This window comes from Nymphalis io, chromosome 21 (assembly GCF_905147045.1).
Source record: "Nymphalis io chromosome 21, ilAglIoxx1.1, whole genome shotgun sequence".
Lineage (NCBI taxonomy): Eukaryota > Metazoa > Arthropoda > Insecta > Lepidoptera > Nymphalidae > Nymphalis > Nymphalis io.
In genome coordinates this window covers 8881740-8896946 of record NC_065908.1, presented here as the reverse complement: position 1 = coordinate 8896946, position 15207 = coordinate 8881740, and the positions used below count along the sequence as shown (strand labels likewise).

At 32.0% G+C, this 15207-nt stretch overlaps 1 protein-coding gene across 1 annotated transcript in view; it reads left to right on the top strand.

The window, feature by feature from the left end:
- The first annotated feature begins 12764 nt into the window (after positions 1-12764).
- The window catches only part of LOC126776800 (leucine-rich repeat-containing protein 24-like), a 41521-nt gene continuing 39078 nt past the window's right edge, over positions 12765-15207 (top strand). Inside the window, exon 1 of the mRNA XM_050499584.1 lies at positions 12765-12912. The gene's annotated coding sequence lies outside the window, so the exon portion shown is untranslated. The remainder of the gene's footprint in view (positions 12913-15207) is intronic.

Below are 15207 nucleotides of genomic sequence, written 5' to 3'. Positions count from 1 at the left end.
GGTATGTATGTTAACTGTTGGATTACCAAATAAATAAACATGAGTAAAGTAAATATCAGTAACTGATTTTATCCTTGCAAAAGTAGGAACGGGTAGTTCTTAATTTAGAATCTAACTGCCTGTGTTCATTCTTTTATTATTCTTAAAGAATAATAAAAGAATCTCCAATCCGATTATTTAATATAACACGATTGCAAAGACCCACATTATTACGCTGTTGCTACGTTAGAAGATTTCTGCTGATAGCATAAATTCGCTGAATGAATATTTTTCTTACCTTATTATATAAGCATTCATTTGTTATCAGATATGAAATATGAGTATATTTTTTATTAAATTAGGTTATTATGTAGATAAAAAGATATAAAAAATATGTTCGTATCCGTTTGAAATTATTATTATTATTTTTTGAGGAGCCAACTGACAGAATGTTCACGTGATGGAAAGTACCTACCACTGCACATGGACACCTGTAACACCGGAGAGCTTCCAAGTTATATCTATAAATAAATTGTTTGTCTTTAAAAACCAAGATTAATAAATAGACTTCAACGGCTGATGACTGATGTGTGTATTTTTCATGGAGAATAATTATATACTTGAAGCGACGATATTAAAGGTATAAGATATTAAGTCAAATATATTGTTAGTAAAAGCAATTCGTGTGGGCAAAAAGTCCATCCTTTACTCACTGGATTTTCACTTCGATACAAGAGGACGAGCAGAGGATTCCCACGGCGTGGTTTCGTGATGATAACCCACCAACAGCAGTTAATTTTAAAGTTACACAGCACACACGCACTGTAGTTACCGTAACAGCCTGTGAATGTCCCACTGCTGGGCTAAAGGCCTTCTCTCCCTTTTTTGAGGAGAAGGTTTGAAGGATTGTACTGTAGTTACTTGTATAATAATTTATAGTAATTGTCTCTTCACTAATTCTAATGATTCTTATAACAAATTTGGGAGCTTATCGTCGCACGCGCGTCGAATCAATTATACGCTGTTTCGAAATGAGCGGGCGCAGGGGAGGAGCGAATAGGAACAATGGTTGGAGCTCTCGCTTATGTGAGTATTATTAATGTATTATCTATGCATTATATATTGTTAAGAATGTGATGTTCACGTGATGACCATCGTGGTGGGAACTGGCCCTGCCGAGCTCATCGTCCGGCTAGGCTGGCGTTACGACACTTCTGCTTGGACTCTCGGTTGTGGCAAATATCTCATAAATCATATTTCAGTTGCTCAGTTTTGATTCCTTTGTTCTATTTTTGTGTGTAAATTATACGTATCGATATACGTTTACTTTATTGTTGTATAGTTGTTTTGATTTATCTCTTTAAAATACCTATTTCCATCTTGATTCCTAAAAATATATTAATTATAGGTACTTGTTATTTATATTGCTTATTATTTAATTTTATTCATTTATTAAATGGCGCAGACACAATTATTGGTAGAAAATAAAAATTCATAACGCGCTACTTTAATCTAAACAAAGGTAAATTATCTGATATCTCAAAATTAAACTACGTACCTTCTAGAACATTACCGTCAAGTGCAAACAACCGCTGTATAATTAGTCTGGACTCACAGATCAGACAAACCATTATCTTATAAAATGGCACTTAATTCGGTGCATGAAAACAAAAGATATTATACAAAGGATAAAATAAAATGTATATGTTACATTATATGGAACGGCGAACGCAGCTTCAGGCACGTGGGCTCATAATATAGAAGGAGGCGAGATTTGACTGGAGAACTGGGAGTTTAGCCAAACATAGGAGAGTTCTAGTTGGTGTATAACGATTGGCATTAGCCATCAACCTCAGATGTTGAAGTTTCATTATAAATATTTAATCATATTAATTTTACTGAATTAAATAGATATATTTTTATATAAAATACAGAAAACAAAACTGTATTCATAATATACAAATGGACGAGCCGGTTGGCGTGATTGGTAGATACTTGCCTTTCATGCTGAAGATTGTGCACCCAGGACAGACATTTGTGTGCATGAACATGCCTGTTTGTCCTGAGTCTGGGTGTAATTATCTATATAAGTTAGTATTTACAAAAAGAAAAGTAGTATATGTAGAATATTGTCTAGTTTTTTTTTTATAAAATAGGAAGGCGGACGAGCATATGGGCCACCTGATGGTAAGTGGTCACCAACGCCCATAGACATTGGCATTGTAAGAAATGTCAACCATCGCTTACATATCCAATGCGCCACCAACCTTGGGAACTAAGATTTTATGTCCCTTGTGCCTGTAATTACACTGGCTCACTCACCCTTCAAACCGGAACACACCAAGTACTGCTGTTTTGCGGTAGAATATCTGATGAGTGGGTGGTACCTACCCAGACGAGCTTGCACAAAGCCCTACCACCCGTAAAAGTACGTAAATAGTAAGTTTCCATAGTACAAGCTCTGCTTAGTTTGAGATCAGATGGTCGGGTGTGAAAAATGTCCCAGGATATTATTATACTATTATTATTTAATCAAGTTTTAGTCAGGGCGAAACGAACCGCAATACTTGGTATTGCTGTGTTCTGGTTTAAAGGATGAGCGAGCCAGTATGACTACAGGCGCAACTCACAAGGGACTTAACATCTTAGTTCCCAAGGTTGATGGCGCATTGACTATGTAAGAGACGGTTAATATTTCTTACAGTACCAATGTCTATGGGCGGTGATAAATTACCATCCGGTGACGTAATTTCCAATCCTATGAGAAATAAAAATAAAACTGATTACATGAAAACTCAATGATACGTGACCGATTTTGTTCGCAAATTTGATAATATTTTCATTTAACTAATACCGAGTACGTCTGACGAGTTTAACGATTCCTTCGCTAAGTAGAATCAGCTTATCATTCATCAACTCGAAGACTTTATTAATTTAGACAACGTTGTTTAATTCTTTAGACAAAACTTTGTTATTTAACTTGTTCAAAACAAAGCCCGGCTTCACATAGGTATAATATTAAGCTAAATAATACGTTTATATTAAGAACAAACATAACTTCGCAGGTTTAAACAGGATAATTCGCTGAAATTTCATCACAAACGGATAAATGGTTCAAAAACGCTTAGAGATTAGAGGCATACGAAGATTTAATAAATTGGAATCTAGATTATAATGAAAACTTGTACTGAATATAAACGCAAAATATTATTTATTCAACAAGGATCTTATATTAATTCTGCCACATGTGTATTCCACCAATCCGCATTGGAGCAGCGTGGTGGAATAAGCTCCAAACCTTCTCCTCAAAAGGAGGAGAGGAGGCCTTTAGCCCAGCAGTGGGACATTCACAGGCCGTTACGGAAGGATCTTATAAGCTTCTTTTAAACGTCATATACAAAAAGCTACCACTGTTTCGGGATATAGATTCTTCGAAAAATGAACCGCCAAGAAACTCTTTTAATTAAATATATAGTCACAAGTATATATCCTGTATGGAAATTAACGAATGCGAGTTCGTTTTTGTATCATATATTTTCCTGTATTTTGTAAATAGATTTCAATATTTTGTTTTGCATAAGATTTTTTAAATAAATGAGGAGATAAAAACGATAAACGACAATGAGGAGACGAAATAACTACAAAAATAATGTATATAAAACCCACAACAGAAGATGCAGCGCATTTCGGAGAATTTAATATAAAATTAACATTATAACATAAGCTATGCTTCGCAGTTTCATCATTTTAATTATATTACATTAAGACTACAAACAAGTGTGTATCTCAGTTTATTGTGTAAAAATAATCTTATCAAACTAAAAAATGCACGGTGATAGATGAAACGGAATTAAATAAATAATGAACGAATACAAAAAATCGAATTTTAAATTAATGATACAATGTAAATTGAACAAAGAAAAACAACGCAACACTTAATAAGCCCGAGGCGAAATCACTCGAAACTTACGTCATTAAGAAAGTTAATTAAGAAAAGAGGCTTTATCAGAAAGTTCTTGATTCATGCCGTTACGAGGATTCCATTAAAAATTGAATCGAAGCTACTGAGGACATACGTACCGATGACTCTGTGGTAATAAGGCATAATTTATAGAAAATCTTTGAGAATTAATGTTAATTACAAAAGAACTGAGCGATTTTTGTATACAAATTTATGTATATCGTTTTTATGTAAGGGTGTCATTGTAACGAATACTATTTAATTTGATAGGCGGAAAAAGAATCTACCGAGATTTCGCCGTTTATTTTTTGTCTTTTAGTTTTGGAAAGCATTTTATTTGATAATTAAATTTGCATATTAATTATAATGTGAAGTCAAAAGCTATACATTCTATTGAATAATAAATAATAAAATACCTAATAATGATGATGTATTAAATGTCATGATATTATTAAAGAGTAGAATTATCAGTTCATTACAGAAATGTTGCAAGCTCAAAATTTTAATTTGATCAGATATTTTGTAAAAGCAACATAAATAATAATATATAAAAGACAGGACAGTTGGCGTGGTTGGTAGATAATTGACGTTCACGCCGAAGGTTGTGGGTTCGATTCCTACCCAGGACAGACATTTGTGTGCATGAACATGTCTGTCTGTCTTAAATCATAAAGTAGTATATCAGTTGTCTGATTTCCATAGTACAAGCTCTGTTTAGTTTGGGACTAGATGGCCGTGTGTGAAAAATGTCCCAGGATATTATTATTACATTAATTAATAATAATATATTTATGTTTTTAAAGTCTGGCAATTAAATGCCTGTGTTATACGTAACAGCCAACTGATAACCATATTCACATAATTTTATAATACCATTTTAAATAAATGCATAAAAACATAAAACATATTTTTTTATATAATATACCAAGACTCGGGACGGGAATCGTACCTGTACTGCCTACTGTTTTTTTTTTATAGAATAGGAAGGTGGACGAGCATATGGACCACCTGATGGTAAGTGGTCACCAAACGCCCTTAGACATTGGCATTGTAAGAAATGTCAACCATCGCTTATAGCCAATGTGCCACCAACCTTGGGAACTAAGATTTTATGTCCCTTGTGCCTGTAATTACACTGGCTCAGTCACCCTTCAAACCGGAACACAACAATATCAAGTATTGCTGTTTTACGGTAGAATATCTGATGAGTGGGTGGTACCTACCCAGACGAGCTTGCACAAAGCCCTGCATACAAGTGAGTCTGTTGGAGCAGTTTATTATAAGTATTAGTACTTACACTCTTTATGTGTGTGTATTCCAAGTCCACTAATTAAATTAAATTCTGATAGCATTTAATAAGGAAATCAAACCAGAAAATTATTAGCAATTTAAGAAAAACGACTAAGACATTTCTGTCTGTGATATTTTCATTCCAACAATTTCCTGGTTCGAATGCGTTCGGAAAATTGTTAACGCGTATAAAATACGATTTTTATTTAACTGCATCAGCTTTTGAAGTCGCATCCTATCTGATTTACATGGCACATTCAATTATATGCTTTATGTACAGAGTGTAAGATTCATTTTCCTTTGTGCTGCATGTTTGTTAAGTCGTTTCGCTATTTCCGGTGTATTATGGCCGGTTTTCAATGTATCTCACCTCATTCCACTCAGGTAAGGCTTCACGCGTCGTACTGTGATTTAGGTCTTCATAAAGCACTAGGTTTTTAATGTACGCATGACTTTATGCTGTTCAACTCTACTATTCTAGTAACATACATTTATAGCCCCACTGCTGGGCTCGTTTGAAGGGAATTCCTGGCGTGTAGGATTGACGATGTTATCCTTCAGCACCAGATGAATGCAAACAATGATTTAAAATTTGAGAAATTATCAACAGTTGGAAGCTTTAATATTCAAAATGCTTAAGTTTCATATTTATTTATTTTTATTAAGGGAATCCAGAGCTGGGTGGGATAAAATTGTTCAACGACTAGATATATCTTCTTACAGCATTATTAACATAATTGAAACTAAGTATAAAATTAAAGTTTCTGTTAAGATATAGTAAAGCATAACAACGCCTTAATTTTTTCCCAAAATTGGCTTGATCTCTCCAAAAATAAAAGTTTAAGGTGTACAGAAACAACAATATTTTAAGAATAGGAAACCTTAGCATAAATTTGTTAAAATATAAAACCTCATCCGCAATATATTTTTCTAGGTCATGATAAAATAAAAAATAAAAAATTTAAAATGAACAAACTTATATTAACAAAAAAGATATAATTATTTTTTAATTTAAATAAAAATAAAAAAAAAGCCGAGATGGCCCTGTGGTAAGAACGCGTGAATCTTAACCGATGATCGTGGGTTCAAACCCGGGCAAGCACCACTGAATTTTCATGTGCTTAATTTGTCATTATAATTCATCTCGCGCTTTACGGTGAAGGAAAACATCGTGAGGAAACCTGCATGTGTCTAATTTCACTGAAGTTCTGCCACATGTGAATTCTACCAACCCGCATTGGAGCAGCGTGGTGGAATAAGCTCCAAACCTTCTCCTCAAAAAGAGGAGAGGAGGCCTTTAGCCCAGCAGTGGGACATTCACAGGCTGTTACGGTACGGTAAATATAGAACGAACGTGGAACCAATCCGCAGATAATGCGAACTTAGTAAGGTTTTACTGTAATGATTAATTAAATTAAACTAGATCGGCTCTATGTGCTTCAAGTTGTAATATCTATTTTGCATAGAAAATTATAATGCAAAGATAGAATTTTATTATACTTCATCTTTTTAATATCATACTAAACATTAATTATCGTCAATATTTTTATGAAATTTTATAAGATAATAATAATAATAATAATATCCTGGGACATTTTTCGCACACGGCCATCTGATCCCAAATTAAGCTTGTACAAAGCTTGTGCTATGGAAACTAGACAACTGATATACTATATATACTACTTTTCTTTTGTTAATACATATTTATATAGATAATTACATCCAGACTCAGGACAAACATACATGTTCATGCACACAAATGTCTGTCCTGGGTGGGAATCGAACCCACAACCTTCGGCGTGGAAGGCAAGTATTTACCAACCACGCCAACCGGCTCGTCAGATACTTTAACTTTCATACTTTAATGTTAAATATATTCATAAAATAAAGCAATGCTTAAACATTTTTCCTTTAAATTATTATTAACTCGAGGAGGAATGGTCCTTGGCTTTTATTTTTAATATTTTTATTTATATATATTGATTTTACTTTGATTTATTTAATAGAAAAACATTCCAATTAAGACATGCTAACGAATATTATAAATACAAAAGAGAGTTTGTTATGCTTTTCGTCTTAACTATTTAACATCATGAAATTTTTGCCGTTGCCGTTGTCAGGGCTAAAAAAGACCATGGGGTAATAAAGCCTTAACACGTGGACGAAGCCACGAGAGGGAGCTAGTAAATTTATGTTTCATCATAGTTTTATTGTAATATAAAGGCTCAACAATATAACATAATGAATTCATTCCGTATATTATATCTAATTAGCTCTTCATAAAAAGAGATTAAATATTTTATGTATTTAAATTACGAGCTCTGAAATATTAATTATACAAGAAACTTTATTTATATTTACTTTAAATATAAATTGCTATTAAAAAGCTGTATATTTTTTTTAAATAAAGCCTTATAACAAATCAATAAATATGTGTATTGTTATTTTATATAGTGATTTTTATAAGAATTAGAATAAAAATAAAATAGTTTTTAAATAAAAGAACGCCTAATTTCTGTTACCTTTTTTTCTTGTCTAAGTTATTTCCTCTCTGTTTCCGCTTCGATAGTAAATTATTGTTATTTGCTGAGCAAGCACCCGTGACTAGAATAAGCTGGCTTAAAATTGTGTAAAAAAAACGTAATATGTTGCCTATTTTGGAATTTCTATAGAACTAAATGTCGAAGCTTTTTTTTTATTCTTATTTTTTGTTTAGACCTGCCGTAAGTCTCGACAAAAAATAAGAATAAAAATCTCGTTCGAATTTTAAATTACTTGTTTTTTTTTCTTTTATTTATATATATTTACAATTAGAATAAATTGAAAAACATACATTTGTTTACTATTATTATTAAGATACTTAATTAATAGGCAACTTTTATATTATTTTCTCTATACATGTTACGCTTATATAATTTAGCAGGTTATTACTTTGAATATTTTTGAAATATATAGTTTAATATGCTGCCATAGTCGGAAAGTGTCGGTCCAAACGCTTTTGAAGCGAACGTTGCCAAAACTAAAACAGATAAACAAAACTTTGTATGAGAGATTTGTTTGTCTCCTAAATGTCTACAAAAAATTCATCGACAGCATATGCTCGTATCATTTATAGGAAACACAGAAAACACATTTATAAAAAAAGAGGGAAAATCTTAAGTGAATTGTCATAAAATATTTATTTATTGGACTGCCAACAGTTTAAATAAAACATAGTATGTTATGTATTAATAGCTACACTCAATTACTACAAACTGAAGGTAACAGAATGTGTATCAATTAATAACTTACTTTATCAAAAATATAAAAACAAAAAAATATATAATTAAGAATGGTTCAAACAGTATGTGAAATGTGGTTGAACGTCAACAGTCTTAATACTTATGTGTAGATGATTACGTTAATTACATGTAGAGATTATAGTGATTACGATTAAGCTCAAACCACAAATATTCATTTTAATTACTCTCTGCGGCCATAAACTAACACTGCACTCGTACTTTCAGTCGCACTGATAATAATTAGCCGGGAACATCCCACACTACCCTTAACTTAAGATGGATTATGTGACCGTCCTTTCATGATTAAGGTTTATTAGCCATTAGCGGCTTAACAGCGGATTCGCTCGCGTCATAATTAAAAAAAATGAAATACCAATTTACATAAATTTTTCTTTAAAAGTGAAAAATTTTCATAGAAAGTTTATCCTCTACGACATTTTTATAAAACCTTTTGTGCTAACCTACTACGTAAAAGGAAAAATGCATTTTTTTAAGGAGGATTTTAGTTTTGATAGATTTGACAAATGTGTGTTATTTTGTTACTACCCTCTGTTATTTAAATTTTTCTTACCACAGTGGTAAATTTCATTATTATTATGTCGATAATATTTTTCAAATATTACAATTATTTTGTAGATAAGCGGATTAGTAATTAAACTGGGAATTTCATGTATTAATCCTTTAAATCGCAGTCAATAACTATTGGCAGCTATTATATGAATTAATACCTATATGCTTAATAACTAAACAGAGTAGACTGAGTTGTCATGATCTGAGAATATTAATGAAATTACCAAGAAATTTTATTTCTACCTTCAATAACTAAAAAACTGGATACATTCTGTTTTTAAAACAAAATCTTCTTTCTTTCACATATTTTAGAGATTTAATACTTCATTAACATGGTAATTGAAATACTTTGAAATACTTTATTGTACACAAATAGAAAATACATTTAGTTTCCTTAACTTATATGTATCCATACATTACAATTATTTAATGGGTACAAGCGCCTGAACTAGGCCGAGTCCGTGTCTTAAACGCTAGTCTGTTACGATGACGTTATGCAAGTCTAAAAGTGACATGCTAAAATGTGTTACACTTTAATATAAGAAGAAGTTGGTAGTACTGCGTTTATGATAACAAATCTTTTTTCCATCTACCGACTTATTGGTCGGTTAGACTGTAGTCTAAAAGTAAATGCGAAATTCTACACATTTTTATGTTATTATATTTAATCAAAATATATACTGGTTTGTACAGATTGCTGATATCTTGATTAATAATGTCACAATGTTATTACCATTTATATATATATATATATATATATATATATATATATATATATATATATATATATATACATCACTCTCTATGCAATCCCTTGAGAACCTTCGAGAACGCTTTACCAGAATCCATCTGATTCTCCTTGTCGTTTCAATGTACAACTTGTGTTGCATATCCCATCTCACTGTCCCGATTTCTATTTTCAATGCTTTACTATATATCAATGCAGAGATACTATGGAACTCATTGCCGCATTCTGCTTGCACATACAAGTCTATTTTCATTCTTAAGAAATAGTTAAAACAGCATTTTTAGTAAATATTCCAATTCGTACGTAAAAAAGTGTTTATGTATTTATGTATAGAATTTCTGTTTGTTATTTCGATCATTGTAATCGATTGTAAAATTTCTTATGTAATTTTTTTTGCTTGTTACATTATTATATATATTTGAGAACAAAAAGCATGAAGAACATGCGTTCTTTATATTTAGTTCTTTTTATTTCTGGTACGTAAAATGAAGTGTAAAATATATTTTATAATAATGTATCTTTTAATAAATAACATTACACTTATCTTCAAAAGACTGTCAACTTGTTACTAAGACTAATTCAAAAACAGAATAATAATTTTATTGCTTAAAATCATTTATCACGACACATTCAATTGGATACATAGCAATTCTGAATGTAAGCCACACACTTAAAACAATGAGAGTTTTACCGCAATTGATTGTTACAGTAACAATATCTATATATCAGCGTGCATTACATAGCTTTTCGGATACATACATTTACAATTCGCCGCTTTGGTGGCTAGCTTGAACAGCTACAGATGCCGAGAACCTGAGTTCGAAGCACGGGTCAATTAATAAATGCAGCTGCACAAACGGCTAATATTTACGATAGAACACCGTTGTCAAAATCTGATCAGGAAAATGTCATTATTACTTGCGATTTGCTTAATTAAGAACTATAATATAAATTAAAATCGATATTTTTTGAGTAAAATACAGAATCACTAACCATTTCATCAGGTTGTATGTAAAAGCAATTCGGTATTCAAATACAAACCACAAATATTTCAAGCGCTAATACTGCGGTTACAGACTAACAGATGTGTGCAGCATTTTTAGTCGCAGCGATTAGTCACAACAATCTGCAGTACGAGATTGATTGAGAGAATTGTCAGAACTTTTGGTAATGCGGCTTAGACCACAACAATTCCGCCAATGTCAACGTAAGTTGATAAAAGAGAATAGGTTAAAACATATATTAAAATAATAGTTTTAAAGTCACTACAGCAATTTTTTATATTTTTTTAAAACAGTTTATATCAACAATACCCGTCTTCAAAGAATTATTATTAGTTCTGTTTTTTTTTCTAAAGTTTAGCGACAGCTTGTGTGAAAAGAGGCCCATAAAAGTCAAAAAGATCACGATCAAACGATTACGCTATTGAGAACTTATATTATAATACTGTATCTTTTTTTACAAATAAAAACATCTATATTGTCCAATAATTTGAATCGAGATTTCAAATCTAAAATACTAGCAAAATTTCAGTTTAAAATTTGATTGATATTTCAAAGTGAGTTTGATTTTGTTTAAATCCAAATAATTTGACAATCCTCAGCTCAACTTTATAGTGACAAGATATGGGCTTCTATAGGAGTCACTGACTCCACAAAAGAGTATTTTGAAGAATTTATGAAAATAATAGGACGTTGGAGAAAGGTCGGTTTACGATTGAGAAAACTAAGAGATTACTCGATGAAACTGTAAAGCACTGTAAGACAATACCAGAATAAAATAATTGGAGTAAGTTTCCTTGTTGTTAAGCCGTAAAAATTATAAAAATTTTTGTGCTAAAACTTTGGATGGAAAATTATCGAGCTACTGAATCACGGTAACGTTTGGTTCACCGCAATATATAGGGTCTCGACTTTGAAACTTGGAATTTTTGGAATGTTTCATTTTATTTAAATTACAATGTAAAGTGTCAACCGAAACTAGGGAATTGATTGATTTTTTATATAAATAATATGTTTCAGCTTCACCGGTGAAGAATATAGTGTTTTAACTTAGATTCTTTTTTATGAAATCTGTAAAGATTTTGACGTAACGAACGATGTTTGATAAAAATGTATTTACGCCAATCTCTTTCGACTATAATGCCTAAAAAAGATAACATATTAAAGCATGATTTTCGTGAGCAATGTATTACATGTTTTTTCATAGTGATTTTACTAAAATATTTATCATTGTGTATTATGAAGAATGAACAATCAATACCCTAACATCTTTTTTTATTCTTTGATTGTGTCAAAGTGTCATTATTATATAGCCTTAACCTGTCCAGTATATTTGTTTTATTGGTTGTAGTCTCTAAAATGTACTGTATAATAATAATAAATAATTGCTGGAACGTAGCAACAAAGTATTTATATTTAAAAAAGAATACATGTCCGTGGTACCTACATGTCTTGCACAATGCTCAATGTCAATGTGTTTCGTCTTCGTTATATGAAATTATTTCACTCAGAATAAGCTGTATTTAATATGAAAAAACACGATTATTTCGCTTCGCTAATGTCGCTGTTACAAACGATTTATGGAGAAAGTACATGTTCAAGTCAAAGCAATTTACATTCGGAATATTTTAAAAGGCAAATGCATCATAAATATTCATTTAGTATTTAAGGTGCTATGTACCTTATGGAATAATGTAACACACAAAACGGTAAATTAAAGTGTAAATTGTACTTACGTACAGAAAAAAAAGTAAAAACTTAATTATATTCGAACATTTTCATAAAATATTACGTTAGCGACGGTAATAAAAATGAAACATTAACAATAATATTCTGGTTGCTAAATTTACGAAACGACTAGGTTGTGGAAAGTGCGCGGAGTCGGCTAAGCTGTAGCGTAGACATTTCAGGATAGCAGATTGGCGCGAGCTTGCGTCGAGTATACACGTCCCCGATAACTGTCGATCGATCGAGCGACCGGTCGGGCAACGCGTCCGAGTAATTGTTTCCGTTCGTGGTTTTTTTGTGAAACTAAAATGTTTAGTTAACTTGTGCTTTGTGGATTGTGAATGGGATGAAAGAGTAAGTAGTTTTATTAAGTTTGTTCGTTGTTTGTTCTTTAATCGGATTGAACGCTTTGTTTTCAATCTATTCGATTATGAAATTGAAATCGGATAAAAAAAATTTTCATCTCAATTCAAGTGTTTTTATTTAATTTTGATTTATTTTAATAAACTATTGATTAGCTGATTCTTGTTACTGTCACTAAAGGAAATTATACTACGAAAGAGACAAAACATATTTTTCTATCCAAATAATATTCGAAACCACGTTATAAATGAAGATATTTGTCAATGCCTGAGAGACGCTCCATTTAAAATACATGATAAAACAACAACCATTATTATATACTTACTGATAAACTTATGAAAAAAAAGTCATTTATATGTTCGTTTTATTCTAAGGTGTTATCTAATATACTAATGTGATTTCGTTATTTTTATTACACATAAGGTATGAAGAGACATTAATTTTATTTTAAATCCTGTAAAAAATACGTCTAATTAAAATAGATTGACCGTTAAAATCGACCGTAATCTGATTCCGTTTCTATTCAATTAATTTAATTTCGACTTAGAGTGAGTCCAGCGAAAAGCCAGTCCAGTCAGTTTGACTTATAAACATAAATATGTGTGTAATTTAGATTACGACTAATAGATGTCGCTATGATGAAAAAAATCAAGCGTTCGTTTGATTTACTAAAACAAGTATGATAAGTATGAAATCAACAAATTTAATAAGCTTACCAGCTTACGAGCAGAATTATAAATTGCCAATATTTTTTTAATAAATTGTTATTTATAGTAATTTATGGATTTACCGTATACTGGTTTGTTTGCTTAGCGGTATGAGTTAAAAGAGGTATTAGTTTCTCTCTGTCTGTCATCTTTGTTTCGACATTAGAATAAAAAAGATAGCAATGTTCCCGCACAGGCTTTATGGCAAAAGAATTTAGATTGTCCTGAGTGGTCCTTAATTATTACAATGATTTTATTTAGTAACTGAACATTATGTTGTTATATGTGGTAGGTTTCGCCCGTGACTTTGTCCGCGTGTTAATGGGAGATTGGGGGGGTATTTGGTCCTTCCATAGTATTTAAGCTTACTTCCGACCGAATTTCATCAAAAGCGCTCTAATTGCTTAGCAATAATATCGTAACAGAGAGATAGGCAGTTATTTTCACATTTATAATATGTTTTTTTTTTTATATAAATGGTAGGCCGACGAGCATATGGGCCCCTGATGGTAAGTGGTCACCAAAGCCCATTGACATTGGCATAGTAAGAAATGTTAACCATCGCTTAAATCCCCAATGCGCCACCAACCTTGGGAACTAAGATGTTATGTCCCTAATGCCTGCAATTAGACTGGCTCACCCTTCAAACCGGAACACAACAATACCAATTACTGCTGTTTTGTAGAATATCTGATGAGTGGGTGGTACCCACTCAGAGGAACTTGCACAAAGCCCTACCACTAGTAGATTTATAAGATAAGTATACATTACGTGTTGTATACTTGATATAGATTTTGAAGAATAATTGGCCGGGGTATATAATCTACTTATGTTTATACAATAACATGCTCTTAAATTTAAGTTGTTTTAACGTTAGGTTTTATAGAGCATCTTGTCAGGTATTATATGGTGAAAATAAATAGTACGCATACATGCTACGCACACAGGGAGTAAACATGGTATGACAGCTTAGGAGAGCGTCATGCTGTTTGGCAGCACGGTACGCAAATCGCTCTTACCGCCAAGGCGCACTAATTACGGTTTTGATCCCATCCCATTAGCAGTTCGAGATCAAGAAGATGGCAGTGACATTATTCTGGCGCCTAATTCTTTTCCCGTCGTGTCGGTTTATGAGGGGAAAGAAATAGAAAGGGAGAGAAGTAACAGTGCACCTGTGCACCTTGTAATCTCCCGCGCAGTAATTCCTCTTGATACTGTGATATATTGGTGATCGAAATCGGCCATGAAGAAACTTTTGCATTGGCAAGTATCATGATTAACACAAAAATTACAACTAATTTAAATTAAAATAGCATTGATCTAGTATTCGTTCTGTAATTTCATTCCAGCTTCATTAAGAAAATATTTATTCAATGAAGAATAGGATTATATCCTTTTTATAATTAACCACAGCAATTAGCTATCACGTTTTGACTTCTTAATGAGATTATGGTGTTGATTTATGGAGGCCAAAGGCAAGCTGGTCGTTACTTCACCCACCCTCTTTGAAAGTACGTGCTCTCGAAGTCTTGTAACAGACATCAGTGAAGTTGTAATCGTTAAGGTAGAGAAACTATTT